The following is a 12,976-nucleotide window of genomic DNA, read 5'->3' as shown; positions in this document are numbered from 1 at the left end:
TTTTTCCTTGGAACAGTTTTCTAGTGATTGTAGGGTGCAGGGCAGTTTGGTATTCAGACAATGCCCAGGTTACAAAGTAGCTAGCCTTAGAGTTTTTGTCTTAATGGCTTATTTGATGGGGACAAGACGAATATTACCCACCACAGGAGAGCATGCCAAGTCTCACTCATGGACTGCTGTTGGGTAGCTCTTTGCAAGGAGCATACATTTCTTCTAAAAGTACCTTTCACATATAATTGTAATTGTTCCTATATATATCACTTACAACCCCTGACAATGCATTGTAGAGGTATATGGGCATTGCTATGAAAGTCCTATATTTGTTCTCAAGCCTGCCAACCTATCCTGCACTTTATCATGGCGCTCAAACAATTTGTTGCTGTTTTTCCAAAGAAAGACACAACAACATTCAGGCTTATTTCATCTTCAGATTTTGTCGTATGTATGATAGGTTCTTGTCCATCAGAATGCCTAGTTACTGGCAGACTTGGACCTACTCAGCTTCCAAAGCATGTTGAGGCTTTGACATCAGGGAGAAGTCGCCAGTATTGTCATTCATTCATTCATTGATAACTTTATTTCGGTCGATTGACCATAAAAGTGCACATAAAATACATCAGCACAATCAAAAAAACAATAAATAATCATTAAATGTTAAAACAGCATTAAACTAGAAGTTATCATGATACAAGGATAAAAGCAGTAAATACAGCAATTGATTTAGTTTAAAAAAGTTTGTCTCCTGCGCCACATGCTAAAAAGATAGCGTGAGACCGCAAACACAATCGGAGGATGGATGTCATAGGTTAATATCCTGCAAGCCTGTGTAAAGTGCAAAAATCCCAAGTTCTTACAAATAGGGGTCAGCCAACATTTCCTAATGGCAGAATAGGCAGGGCAAAAAAACAGTAGATGGGTTACATTCTCTTTTTTATAGTTACATGCAGGGCAAACTTTGATGTTAGATTTTGCCCACTTAGATGTAAAAGATCCTATAGGAAGAGTACCATGCCTTAACTGAAGATATAGTTTTCGAGCAAACGGGGGTTCAATTGTGTCCAAGAATTCCTCAATTTTGGATTCAAGTTTCACTTGGAGGAATTCAGAAGTTAACCTACCCAATGATGTGGAGCTCGCTAGCATCTGAGCACTCTGCTTGCTTATATGGGAAAGAAGTTCCTTCTTTGATATCCCTGGGCAATAAGTCTCTGAGTTTTCCCACAGATCCAAAAGACCTATCCCGGTACTAACCGCACGAATGTGCTGAAGCCAAGGGATCTTTTTGTGTATAAGAAGGGACAAAATCTCAGAGAACTTTGCTCTATACGCGGCCAGTTCTGGAACTGACCACAGCCTCTTCCAGTACATGATTGGTCTTGCATTGATAATCTCTTTTAATGGGACCATGCCCAGATCAAGCCTAAGAGGAATCATAGGCGTACTGGGCGGTAAACCAACTAGGTTTCTCAGAAAAAACTGTTCTGCCTTTTTGAGGTTCGTTGTCTGCTTGTGCCCCCAAAGTTCAGCCCCGTAAATTGCTGCCATTCTCGCCTGGCGGCAATATATTTCCAGAGCTCGGGACACCGGCCTAAATGTTGACTCCCTAAAGACTTTGCTGATACCCCCAGCAAGCTGGGATAACTTAAGTGTGGATTTGGCAATCTGGGTGTTCCAATCAAAGTTCTCAGTTAAAGTAATACCCAGATAAACAAATGTTTTTACACTTTCAAGGGGGGTGCCATGTAGGACTGGGTTTGGACGTACCCGCTTAGGGGGATTAAAAATCATAAACTTAGTTCTTCCCAGATTGATTTCTAGTCCCCGGAGCTCACAGAACTCAACAAATCCATCAAGAGTTTTTTGAATGCCCGATGGTGTTCTAGACAACAACAATGTGTTGTCTGCGAACATCAGAGCGGGCACTCTACCCGTGACCAGTTTAGGGGCATCGTTGTTAACCACACCATTCAAATGTTCCACAAGGCCATTAATGTAAAGGATAAAAAGTGTGGGTGCCAGCACGCACCCTTGGCGAACTCATTTTTGGACTGAAAACTGATCTGTGAGTTCGCCATGCCTACAACACCTGACTTGGGCAAAATTATTTATATGTAGCCTAGCTAGTACATTTAGTAGGTATGGAGGGAGTCCCAGGTCTGCCAACACCCTCCACAATTTGACACGCGGAACCAGATCAAATGCCGCCCGCAGGTCCACAAACACAAGGTAGAGGCTGCCACCCTCCACCTTTACTGTTTTCCAGTACAGGACCTGCAGGCAAAATATCTGGTCTAGGGTAGATGTTCCGGACCTAAACCCTGCCTGCAGTATAGAAAGGATCCCTTTATCTTCGATCCACCCAAGGATCCTATCAAGGATAACCCTCCCCATCAGTTTTTGTGAAGTATCAATTAGACTGATGGGTCTATAATTAGAAGGGATAAGCGGGCAGCCTTTTTTTAGAATAGGGACAATTTCTGCTCCTAGCCAAGTAGGGGGCGGGTCTTCCCCCTGCACAATGCCATTAAATAAAACAACCAGATAGGGAGCCCAAATTTTCGGTTGCCCCCTAAACAAATCCCCCGGCAGTTTATCCAGTCCTGGGGCCTTGTTGGGGAGCAGTTTGCCTATGGCTGTCTCAACCTCTGTTAGGGTGAAAAGTTCCACTGAAACGTGGGGCGTAGTGGCTTCAGTCAACCATCCACATTCCTCAGTCCTATTGGCGCCCTGCATTTGATGGGGTTCTACAGAGCTACGAGGCAAGGCGTCAGACTCCGAAGTGCCATATAAAGCAGCAAAGTGGTTTTCCCAGATGGAAGGGGCAATATTAGGGGCAAGCGCCAGGGTGTGCCCACTATTTTAAATGAGGGACACCAGGACCTTGTCACTCTTTATGTCATCTTGTGATGGATCCAAAGCTGTGTTGTGCATGTCAGTGGAACAAGAGAATTGTGCTTACAGGCACCACAGATTGACACATATTGTGGTGGCACAGGTTTTGCTCTGGTTTGCTTCCTTGTGAACTTCACCTGTGAGAAAATATCTCATTATCATCAGCAAACGTTTTTCAGGTAGTCCGAACTACACAAATACCTACACAAATATTTGTCCATATATTTTCCCAGTATACCAGACCAAATTCTACATATTATCAAGGAAGTCTAGGAAAATGGTCATCGGATTCGCCTTGTTCGATTTGCACATGATATTTAGGAGGGTAGGGTTAAGGTCTGACCAGTTTTTGACAGGTCCGTTCAGAGACAACCTTCAATGGGGTTGAGTATCTTCTTTTCTGCCACCCTTTCCTCCACTGCAGCCAAAATCAGTTTTCAGAGGCAGGTACCTACACGGTGAATCGATGCTTGTACAGTTTCCATTTTCTAGGGCCCTTCACCTTCGAAGTGGAGTGAGGCCAGCATTGCTGTTATAACAGAGTGCAAATCCCAACAGCCTGGATCAGGCACAGAGCCAAACTGAAACAACAATCATCTATCTCTCCAATAAAGGAGGGGGTGGATACGGTGGCCTATCATATGAAGAGCCCTCATGATTATTACTATTACTCTCATCATTTTCATTTGCACAGTTCATAGCCAGTATAGTTCATAGCCAGTAACATTCCTTCATTAAGTGTAGCTAATTATTCTTCAGCCTAATTTGTCACATATGACAAGGAGAGACCTGTTAACTTGAGATAGTGACATAAAAATTTCCACTTATTAGCTTATGCTGTGCTGAACTGGAGAAGAGTCTGGAGAGCAGTGATGAATGTATGGTTCGCTTTCATACTTGACCAGAACATCATGTAATACTGAGTAAATTACTTTAATTCCCCCTGCCCTAATTGCAAACGTGAGTGATTGAAAGTAAAAAGAACGGTACCACGTGTTGGTTAACACTGGATCAATTAATGTCCCCAACCTCCATCCTGAACTGACGTGGACACTACACACCATCTTGCTGAGAATGTGTAATGTTCCTAAATTCTTTATGCTGGTGAGCGAAGTCTACTGTCATATCTGAAAAGATTTTAGTTGAAAATTCTTTATCAATTTCAAAGGTTTTCTCACGGATTGTCTTTCTTAGAATCTTTTCTTTGATGCGGAAGTCTACAAATTTGATTTAAAATGTGCAGGGGGATTTTGCAATCGCTGGGGGATGAAAAGGTATACGATGAGCGTGGACAACAGTCAGATCCTGAGATTGATCCGGGAGGATAAACATTTTTATCAAATCATTCATATAGTTAATGGGACCTGCTGCATCCTCTTTGTGTTCAGGTGCTCCAGTGATTCTCAGGTTTGATCTTCTGGAGTGGCTTTCTAACTTGTTCTGCTCGCTACCTAGGAGCATCAGCTGGTTTCCTATTTTTTCCACAGCACCAGAAGCTTGTTTAAGCATATCTTCACGGTCTGCTTTGTGATGCCCCATTTCATCCATCCTTTCAAGATCTGTGAGAGATTTTCCCTTCTAGACTGGATAGGGGATCCGCTGTCTGTCTTACAATCTCTCACTTTTCATTTTTAATCTGTTTAATCTCAAACAAAATTTGTTGAAGCGTGACTAGGGTTTCATTCTCCACTCACTATGACCCCTTCAGTGTTCTTCCTTTGATTATTGTCCGTAGAACAAAGTTCTACTGTGCCTTTAGCTACCCTGGAATAGTTATCCGACCTTGACTCTCTCCTTGCCTGTGGAGTTTCTTCCTGCATACCTCCAGACTTTGAAGTCATAAGAGTGGTTAATTTAACCATAGCGTCCTCGCCAATGATAGTTGTATTCACCCTGCTTACAACAAGAGGAAAAAGCTCTACTGTCTTACTAATCGTCAATGTCCCTAAAGTCTCTCGCAGCTCTGTTTGATTAGTAGGAGTTGTATTAGAATTGATAAAAGTTAGGGAGGACCTGCATGTCTTCACAAATTTCCGCACTTTTTCCACAGTCTTGCCTATCCGTCCTCCGAAAGGCTCCCCACTGTATACCATCATGGTGCCCTCAGGTCCTGCTTCTAACAGAGTTTGTGCTGCCGCCATCCTGTGGAACGCAGTAAAGGACAGTTTGAGGGGGGTGCATCTGCTGGCTGGAGACCTCTTTTATCTGCAGTTGAATCTTGCTGCATCTCTGCAGTGTCCTCTCATAAGTTGCCTTGTCAACTGGTGTCACTGTCTTTTAGGCTGCACAGCGTCAGCGGAGCTCATTGTCCCACCAAAGTGGCTTTACAACTCTGATGCCCCCTCTAGGTATGTCTCATTCCTGATGGACACCTCCTTGGGATCTCTGTCCCAATAATATTTACCAGCATGGAGTGCTTATGGGTATCAGTTATAGGGGGGTTCACAGTGCATACCCTGTTGCATTGTAGGCTCAGTCTCGCTGTGCTTTCCTTCCAAGGGCATATGGTGAAGTAAATGCTGAAAGTTGCCGCCTCCTCCTGCTGTCAGCCCAACTTACTTTCACAAAGGTGGTATTGCTATCGATGTCCACCAAATAAGGATCAACTTGCTAGGTAGCCATAAACCATTTCAGAAGCAATGCTGGGCAGTATTCACGGACCAGCAGATTAGAAAGCGGAAAAAAGCTGTGAACTCTCCCAATAAATGCATCAAAGCAGGGTGTGCAATGCCGGAGCTCAAGCAGCAGCAACACTCAGGACAGGTTCTCATGGCTCCACAACACTCCCAACTCCAGGCAGATCACTGTGGCAGCATTTCCCCAGCATTCCCTTGGGGTCGTGTCTCACTTCGGCATAGAGAACAGCAGGGTGGGGCAAGGGAGAGCTGCACGCGGCATGTTAGGGGTCAATGATTATCCCTTCGCAAAGATTAAAGTTCTGTATAAAGGACAGTTCAATATCTTTGCAACAATTGAGGAGGCAAGGGGATTCTTCAAAGAAATAACCTCAGAGGGATGTAATGGAAATAATGATGTTTTATTAAGGAGAATGGCGAGTGGCCGAGAGCACTGGGGCAGGCAGACAAGGCACAAAACCATGGTACCAAATGTGGGAAAAAACAGGGGACTCCCGGATCAAAGCGGGTGGGGTCCTGGAGGTTCTAATAGGGAGGCCTTAGAGGTCCCTGGTATCGGGGTCATGGTGGCGGGCCTGGGGATTTCAGCTGGATGGAGGGCAGGCAATCAGCATTGGGGGGGGGTTCATTGTAAAAAACTGTGCTTTTTTTGCTCAGTTTGAGGTTTTGTATCAAGAAGTGGTAAAAGATTGTATATTGTGAGGTGAGAATGGTTGGATCTTTGAAGGTGGTCGCTTCCAATATTAATGGGTTGGGCAGCAGACGGAAATATATGGCTGCAGTTAGCTTTGACAACAACAACAAAAGAGTGTTCCTGTTCTGATTTGAATAGAAAGGATGCACAGAGCACAAGGAACCAACAAAGCCCATTTGGTTTGTTAAGAAAGCCCTCACTCACCGACCTGGTCGGTGACTTGCTTCATCATCGGGCCCCACCGGGTGTGACCGAATGCCACCCCGGTGTGCTGCGACGCCAGAATTACTGTGGAGCTGGTCTTGTGAGGGTGGGAGGGCTATGTGAAAGATTATGTGGATAGTGTGAAGTGGTGAATTAAAATTGCCTTGTATGTATCAAAAAATTCTTTTAATCAGAGATCATCAAGGACAAGGTTAAAAAATGTGATGGTAAGTAAGGCCAACTAATTGGATGGTCTACTACCACTAGCATTAAGTGACAACGTGAATGGTCAACATGAACATGTTTCAGCCGGTGTGGTATAATTAACCTGGCATTCGTCAGGACCTAGAGTGTAAACCTCGGCGGTATGGGCACTCTAATGCCCACCCAACCAGAGGACTTGAAAGTGAAAAAAGTCTGTGAAGTGCAAAAAACGAGGGGGCATCACCACCCGAGGGCAGGACGCACACAGCCTCAGGTCTCTGAATTTTAGAGACCCGGTTCCGAGGGCTGATTAGGTGTACCTACAGGAGACAGGCGCCGTGGGCGATGTGCCAAATGCGCCGTCCCCTCCCTCCCGCGGTCTATGGGGTGGATTTTCATCCCTTGTGAAGTGCTTTTTACTTTTTGTCTCTAAAATTCAGAGACCTGAGGCTGTGTGCGTCCTGCCCTCGGGTGGTGATGCCCCCTCGTTTTTTGCACTTCACAGACTTTTTTCACTTTCAAGTCCTCTGGTTGGGTGGGCCTTAGAGTGCCCATACCGCCGAGGTTTACACTCTAGGTCCTGACGAATGCCAGGTTAATTATACCACACCGGCTGAAACATGTTCATGTTGACCATTCACGTTGTCACTTAATGCTAGTGGTAGTAGACCATCCAATTAGTTGGCCTTACTTACCATCACATTTTTTAACCTTGTCCTTGATGATCTCTGATTAAAATAATTTTTTGATACATACAAGCCAATTTTAATTCACCACTTCACACTATCCACATAATCTTTCACATAGCCCTCCCACCCTCACAAGACCAGCTCCGCAGTAATTCTGGCGTCGCAGCACACCGGGGTGGCATTCGGTCACACCCGGTGGGGCCCGATGATGAAGCAAGTCACCGACCAGGTCGGTGAGTGAGGGCTTTCTTAACAAACCAAATGGGCTTTGTTGGTTCCTTGTGCTCTGTGCATCCTTTCTATTCAAATCAGAACAGGAACACTCTTTTGTTGTTGTTGTCTAATATAGTTTGGGGACTAAGAGTGTTCGTGACTCTCCCTATCTCTCTTGTTGTTGATCAAAACTGCAGTTAGCTTTGTTCAAAATCTATGACCAGAACGTTATCTTTGGCAAGAACCCCCTTTGAAATCAAACACTCCCAAGTTGTCCATTACCCCGGGGTTTCATCATGCTTTTTTTCATAGCGGGGGTGTCATGTACGGGTGGTAGCAATCTTTTTTTCTAGATCCCTTAACTGGATAATCAAGAGCATCAAGAATGATGGACAGAGATGTTGTCTTTGGGTGGTTGCACATTTAGATTCCCAACATATTATTTTTCTTAACTATTATGGCCCAATGGAGGACGAGGTGCAGCCTCTTAAACACATTTGTTCTGGATTGATGGACGCAAGGAGGGCTAACCATCATGGCGGGTGATTTTAATCTGTTGCATAATTTCCAGCTTGATGCCTCATGCAGGGATAAGAGCCAACTAAAGTATACATTTGCTTGTATGTTGTTCAATTCAAAGATTAATATGATTTGTTAGATCCATGTCTTGATGCGAATCAGGATGCTAGACTTTATACATGTTTTTCTAAACGCTTTAAGTCTGCATCAGGAATTGATTTTTTTTAATGTCATTTCAGTTCACTAGACTTGATTAGCAAATTATTGGGAATAGCTTTTCTGATTACTCTCAGGTTTCGCCTCAATTGGGAATCTGTTCAGATAATTTAAGAAACAACTGAGAGTGTTTTGATTGGTCTCTGCTATCAGGATAAATAGAAAAGTGATGTGTGCAATTTCATTGAAGAATGTTTTAGACTCAATGCTTTAGAAGGGACGGGGGGAGGATGAAGAAATTGTGAATTAGAAGATTGCATTTCAGCAGGCCTATGAGCAAAGTGAGCATGTGGGCCATGTTTTGGAGAAGTCAGCAGACCTAATAGCAAAGTGAACATGTGGGACGTGTTTTGGAGAAGTCAGTAAAATCCAGGGCCAATGCCAATCGGATATAAGTGCTGAATGTTCTGGATACTAATAGCATCTCTGTTAACAGTGAAGATATCCAGAAAATATTCTTTAAACATTACTCTGCTCTCTATCAAGCATATTTCGAGGTTACAAATGATGCTATTGCAATTTTTTTTTGTCATCACAATTCCTTTTCTTCAGCTACCAATCGAACAGCAAGAAAGTCTTGTTGAACGGGTATCGGAAATGGAATTTAGGATGGCTCTAGTCTCTGTGGCCAATGCTAAGGCAACAGGACCGAATGGCATTCTCATCAAGGTCTATCAAGAATTTGCTGCACTTTTCCAAGACATGTTGATAAAGCTCTTCACTGAGATTATGGCAGGTGGTCCTGTCTCTCCAGCATTTACTCAATCAACTGTATTAAGTTTTCTGAAAAATAAATTAAATCACCTCTCAATTCCAATTTGCATAGGCCTATCACTTTGTTGAATGAGGATTGTAAACTTTTAATGAAGATCTTACCCAGTGTCTTGCTCCTTTTGCCCAGAAATTAATTTATGGGGATCAAAATGTTTTTCTTTCTAATAGGTCTATAGTTGTTAACACCACCTACCCGATCCAGGATATAGACTATTTCTCATTTATTAATACCAAAGCTGCCATAATCGATGCAGAAAACGTTTTTGACATAGTTGGCCAACTGAATTTGAGATTTTGAGGAGTTTTGGTTTTTCCGCCTAGTTTATAAACCTTCTCAAGATCGTCTGTTCAGGAGCAGAAGTCATGAATAGGATCAACTCAAATAGTGTAGGTCAAGTACACATGGAACGCGCTGTGGGTGTCCTCTATCACCGTTTCATTTTTACTTTTTTTATTGAACCATTGGCCATTGCGTTACGAAATGATGACTCAATTTTTCCTCCAGTGGTTGGTATTTCCAAGCTAAAACTCTTTGCGGATGACATTATTCTATACCTAGATGATGATCGAGCTAATATTAAAAAACATTTGATAGGTTTAATAAGTTTATGCTAATCGGGGGCATAGGATAATTCACAACAAATCAGCAAACTTGTTGTTTAATGCTTCTGATGAAGATTTCCCTATTGTACTGAGGGAGCCGTGGGGACCTACTTAGCCTGTTAGGAATCTTGGTGTCTTTGTTACTTCCTATATCCTCAATCTGTATGACATAAACTATCACATAATGTTGGACAACGCTAAAAGAATGTTGGAGTCTTGGAGGTTTTTGCCCTGGTCCATAATACGCCAAGTTGCTTTAATTAAATGTTGATCCAGCCTCTTTTACTATTTTTGTTTTCTAATGTTCCTATTAGACTTAGCAAGAATTTTTTAAAGAAGTGGATAGATTAATTAGGAAATGTTTATGGAAACAACAGCGCCCACATATTGATTTGTTTGCTATTCAATTAAATGTAGACCAGGGCCCGTTGTCTCTTCATGATTTTTAGCAATACTACCAGGCAGCCTTTCTTGATCTTCATGCACGTCTATATGATGATCCATTTTCACCTGATACATTTTTTACAAAATTGATGGTGCAGGAGTTAGGGGTACGGTTTCCATTTTTTCTGAAATCTTGTAAACACCCCTGGAAACTATATATAAAATGCTAAAAGTCATAATTTTGAGCTAAAAAGAATTCGGTTTAAAATATAAGACTTTTGATAGGCATCCCTTTTTACTTTACAAGATTGTAATACCCAGTAGAACTCCAACGCTCCCTGAATCCCCAGTAGAACTCCAACGCTCCCTGAATAGATACCATTGTTTCATGGCAGAGCTAGACCTCAGAATAAACATCAAAAAGACCTTTGTCATGTCTATTGGACCCAGACCGAAGAAGACCAGGGCGATCTTCAGTGAAGTAGTATGGCTCGCTGGTTAGAGGCGGCAGACCCGAGAGCAGAGGACGGCCCGGGACCAGGGTTCGATTCCTGGCCCGGCAGGTTTCTGGACCAGGGTCAGCGGACTCGATAATTCTCTCGCCTCGGTGCCCACTCTGATCAGCGATCACACTCGGCAACTCTGGGCATTAGCTTGCCTCATCTTCACTAACGGCCCCACCAGACCGCCGGGGATGCCTGGTCTCACCCTGGAGATACCCATTAAGGGACCATCTCTCAGGGAAACCAGGAAGGGTTTCGCAGCGGTCGAAGCGCCTTGGGACCCTACAGGTAAGTAGTGCGCTATATAAATGCCTATACATACATTTACATTGAAAAGATCAAATTGGAACACACTAAGACCTATCCCTATCTGGGTGTGCTAATAGACGACAAAAGCTCCTGGAAGCAGGCTATCGAAACAAGAAAATTACTTTTCATTAGGGTAACAGTCGCCCTAGTTAAGTTTGCCTACGGTTAGGGAAAAGGCCTCCCCTGGAACTTATTAACACCTACAGGGTAAAATGCTTAACCATAGCGACCTACGGAGCGGGAGTCTGGGGGTACTGCAAGGTCGACTCACTCCAGAAGGTAGAGAACAACCTCCTGAGGTATCTCCTTGCTGTGCCCCGCAGCACCTCTACATATAGCTGCCATTTGGAACTTGGATTGTCATATCTTACCGACATTGCCAAGCTCCAACCAATCCTCCTGTGGTATCGTATTTGGTCTTCTACCAAATCCCCACTTACCCGAGCACTCTTGCAAGACTGCCTCTCTTTGGAACGTGGACACAGGATTGGTTGGTTGGTTTATATCAAGAATTTTTTTAATGATCTACGCTTGATGAGGTACTATTATTCCCCCAAATCAATTTTAGAAATTCCCGGGAATGGTTTTAAAAAATTGTGTTTGTCTCATCTCGAACAACTACGGCTGACCTCAAAGGCGTCCAAACCTACCGTCCAGCATGTTCTAACAATTCAAACTACTCTGAACATGCAACCTTACCTAACGTTTGAACTGAGCGGCTTTGAAAAATTCCTGTTAACACGCTTCAGGCTTAACATATTTCACCATTTGGTGTCCTTCCCAAAAACAAATGATTGGTCACCTACTTTGATGCTGTGTCCCTGCGATAACATTTCGCCCCAATCAACAATACACGCAGATATTTTTTGTAAGTTTTACATAGAACCCAGAAAAGTATGGCTGATCCCCTTATTAAGAATCTTGGGCTTAAGGAGATGTCGCCTGGCTTATCTTGCCTTACAATTCTTGGAAGATCCTAGCTTTGCAAAAAACGTAGCCCAATTCTTGACGTTTTGTATAAAGCACAGGCAAAATCTAGGTTAGGTGTTGTAACATACTCAGCGTCTTAACTTTTACATTTTTTCATGAAATTTGCACATTGTTTTCTTACCATCCTTTGGACTATCCTGTGCTACTGTTCTTGATGGCACTGATTGAAATTTTTAAACGTGGTACTCTTTTTTTAGAATGATTCTTTTATTGAAACAATTTTAATGCAAATTGTATCTGTACTTTTATGGTGTTTATATATTTGAAATACCGATTACAGGATCTTGCTTGATTGATGATTGATTGATAGCCTGTTTTTGTGTATCTCTCAATCCACACCTGCACTTTGGAATAGACTGGCGTTTGCTACTCTAGCTGAATTCAGTTTAAACGGTAGATGGAAGACCTGGCAGCAATTAGGTCAGCTACCGTGCAAAAATCCATCCCTACCGTTCACTTATGCTCAAATTTCCCGCTGTTTTAAGAATGTTAATCCCGATTTTGATTCAACTACAGTAAACATTTTGGAATTATTTTAGAAGTATAAAATGATTGGAGTTGGTACAAAGAGTTGAGTCTGCATCTTCAGCAGTGCTATATCACAAAGCTTCTCCAAAAAGTTGCATCCATCACAGGATGTGTTGTCTCTAAAAATCAGTGTGCGGACATTTCCATCTTTCGTCTTAAACTGCTTAGGGTGGCTAATTTTAAACATATTGATTTCTTTGCTAGATCGGCTCCTTCTATACCCCCCAATGTTTAAACCAATGCTTTACTAATGTCACCAATAACTGCTTTAGATGTACCACAATTGTACAGTGAGACTGGTCTCATATTTTCTTTACCTGTCCCGCCCTGTACTCAATCTGGCACCTGATATTCACTTTTTATATCACAAAGAAAATCTAAAAGGGTGGAGCCTAGTTTATTAGTAGCACTTTTGGGAGTATTGAAGTGTAATGAATCTTTTACGCGGTCTGAACAGAAGTTTATTTTTATGGCAGTCTCGATTGCTAAATCACTCATTTTACAGTGCTGGAAATCCTCTAGATGTCAATCTTTTGATCAAAGGAAAACGAAAATGAGTAGGATATGATATCTATAATATATGTACGCCTAGAGGATCAACCACGCCAATAGATTTGA

This window comes from Lissotriton vulgaris, chromosome 2_1 (assembly GCF_964263255.1).
Source record: "Lissotriton vulgaris chromosome 2_1, aLisVul1.2, whole genome shotgun sequence".
NCBI lineage: Eukaryota > Metazoa > Chordata > Amphibia > Caudata > Salamandridae > Lissotriton > Lissotriton vulgaris.
The sequence above is the reverse complement of the archived record's forward strand: the minus strand, read 5'-3'. Positions refer to the sequence as shown.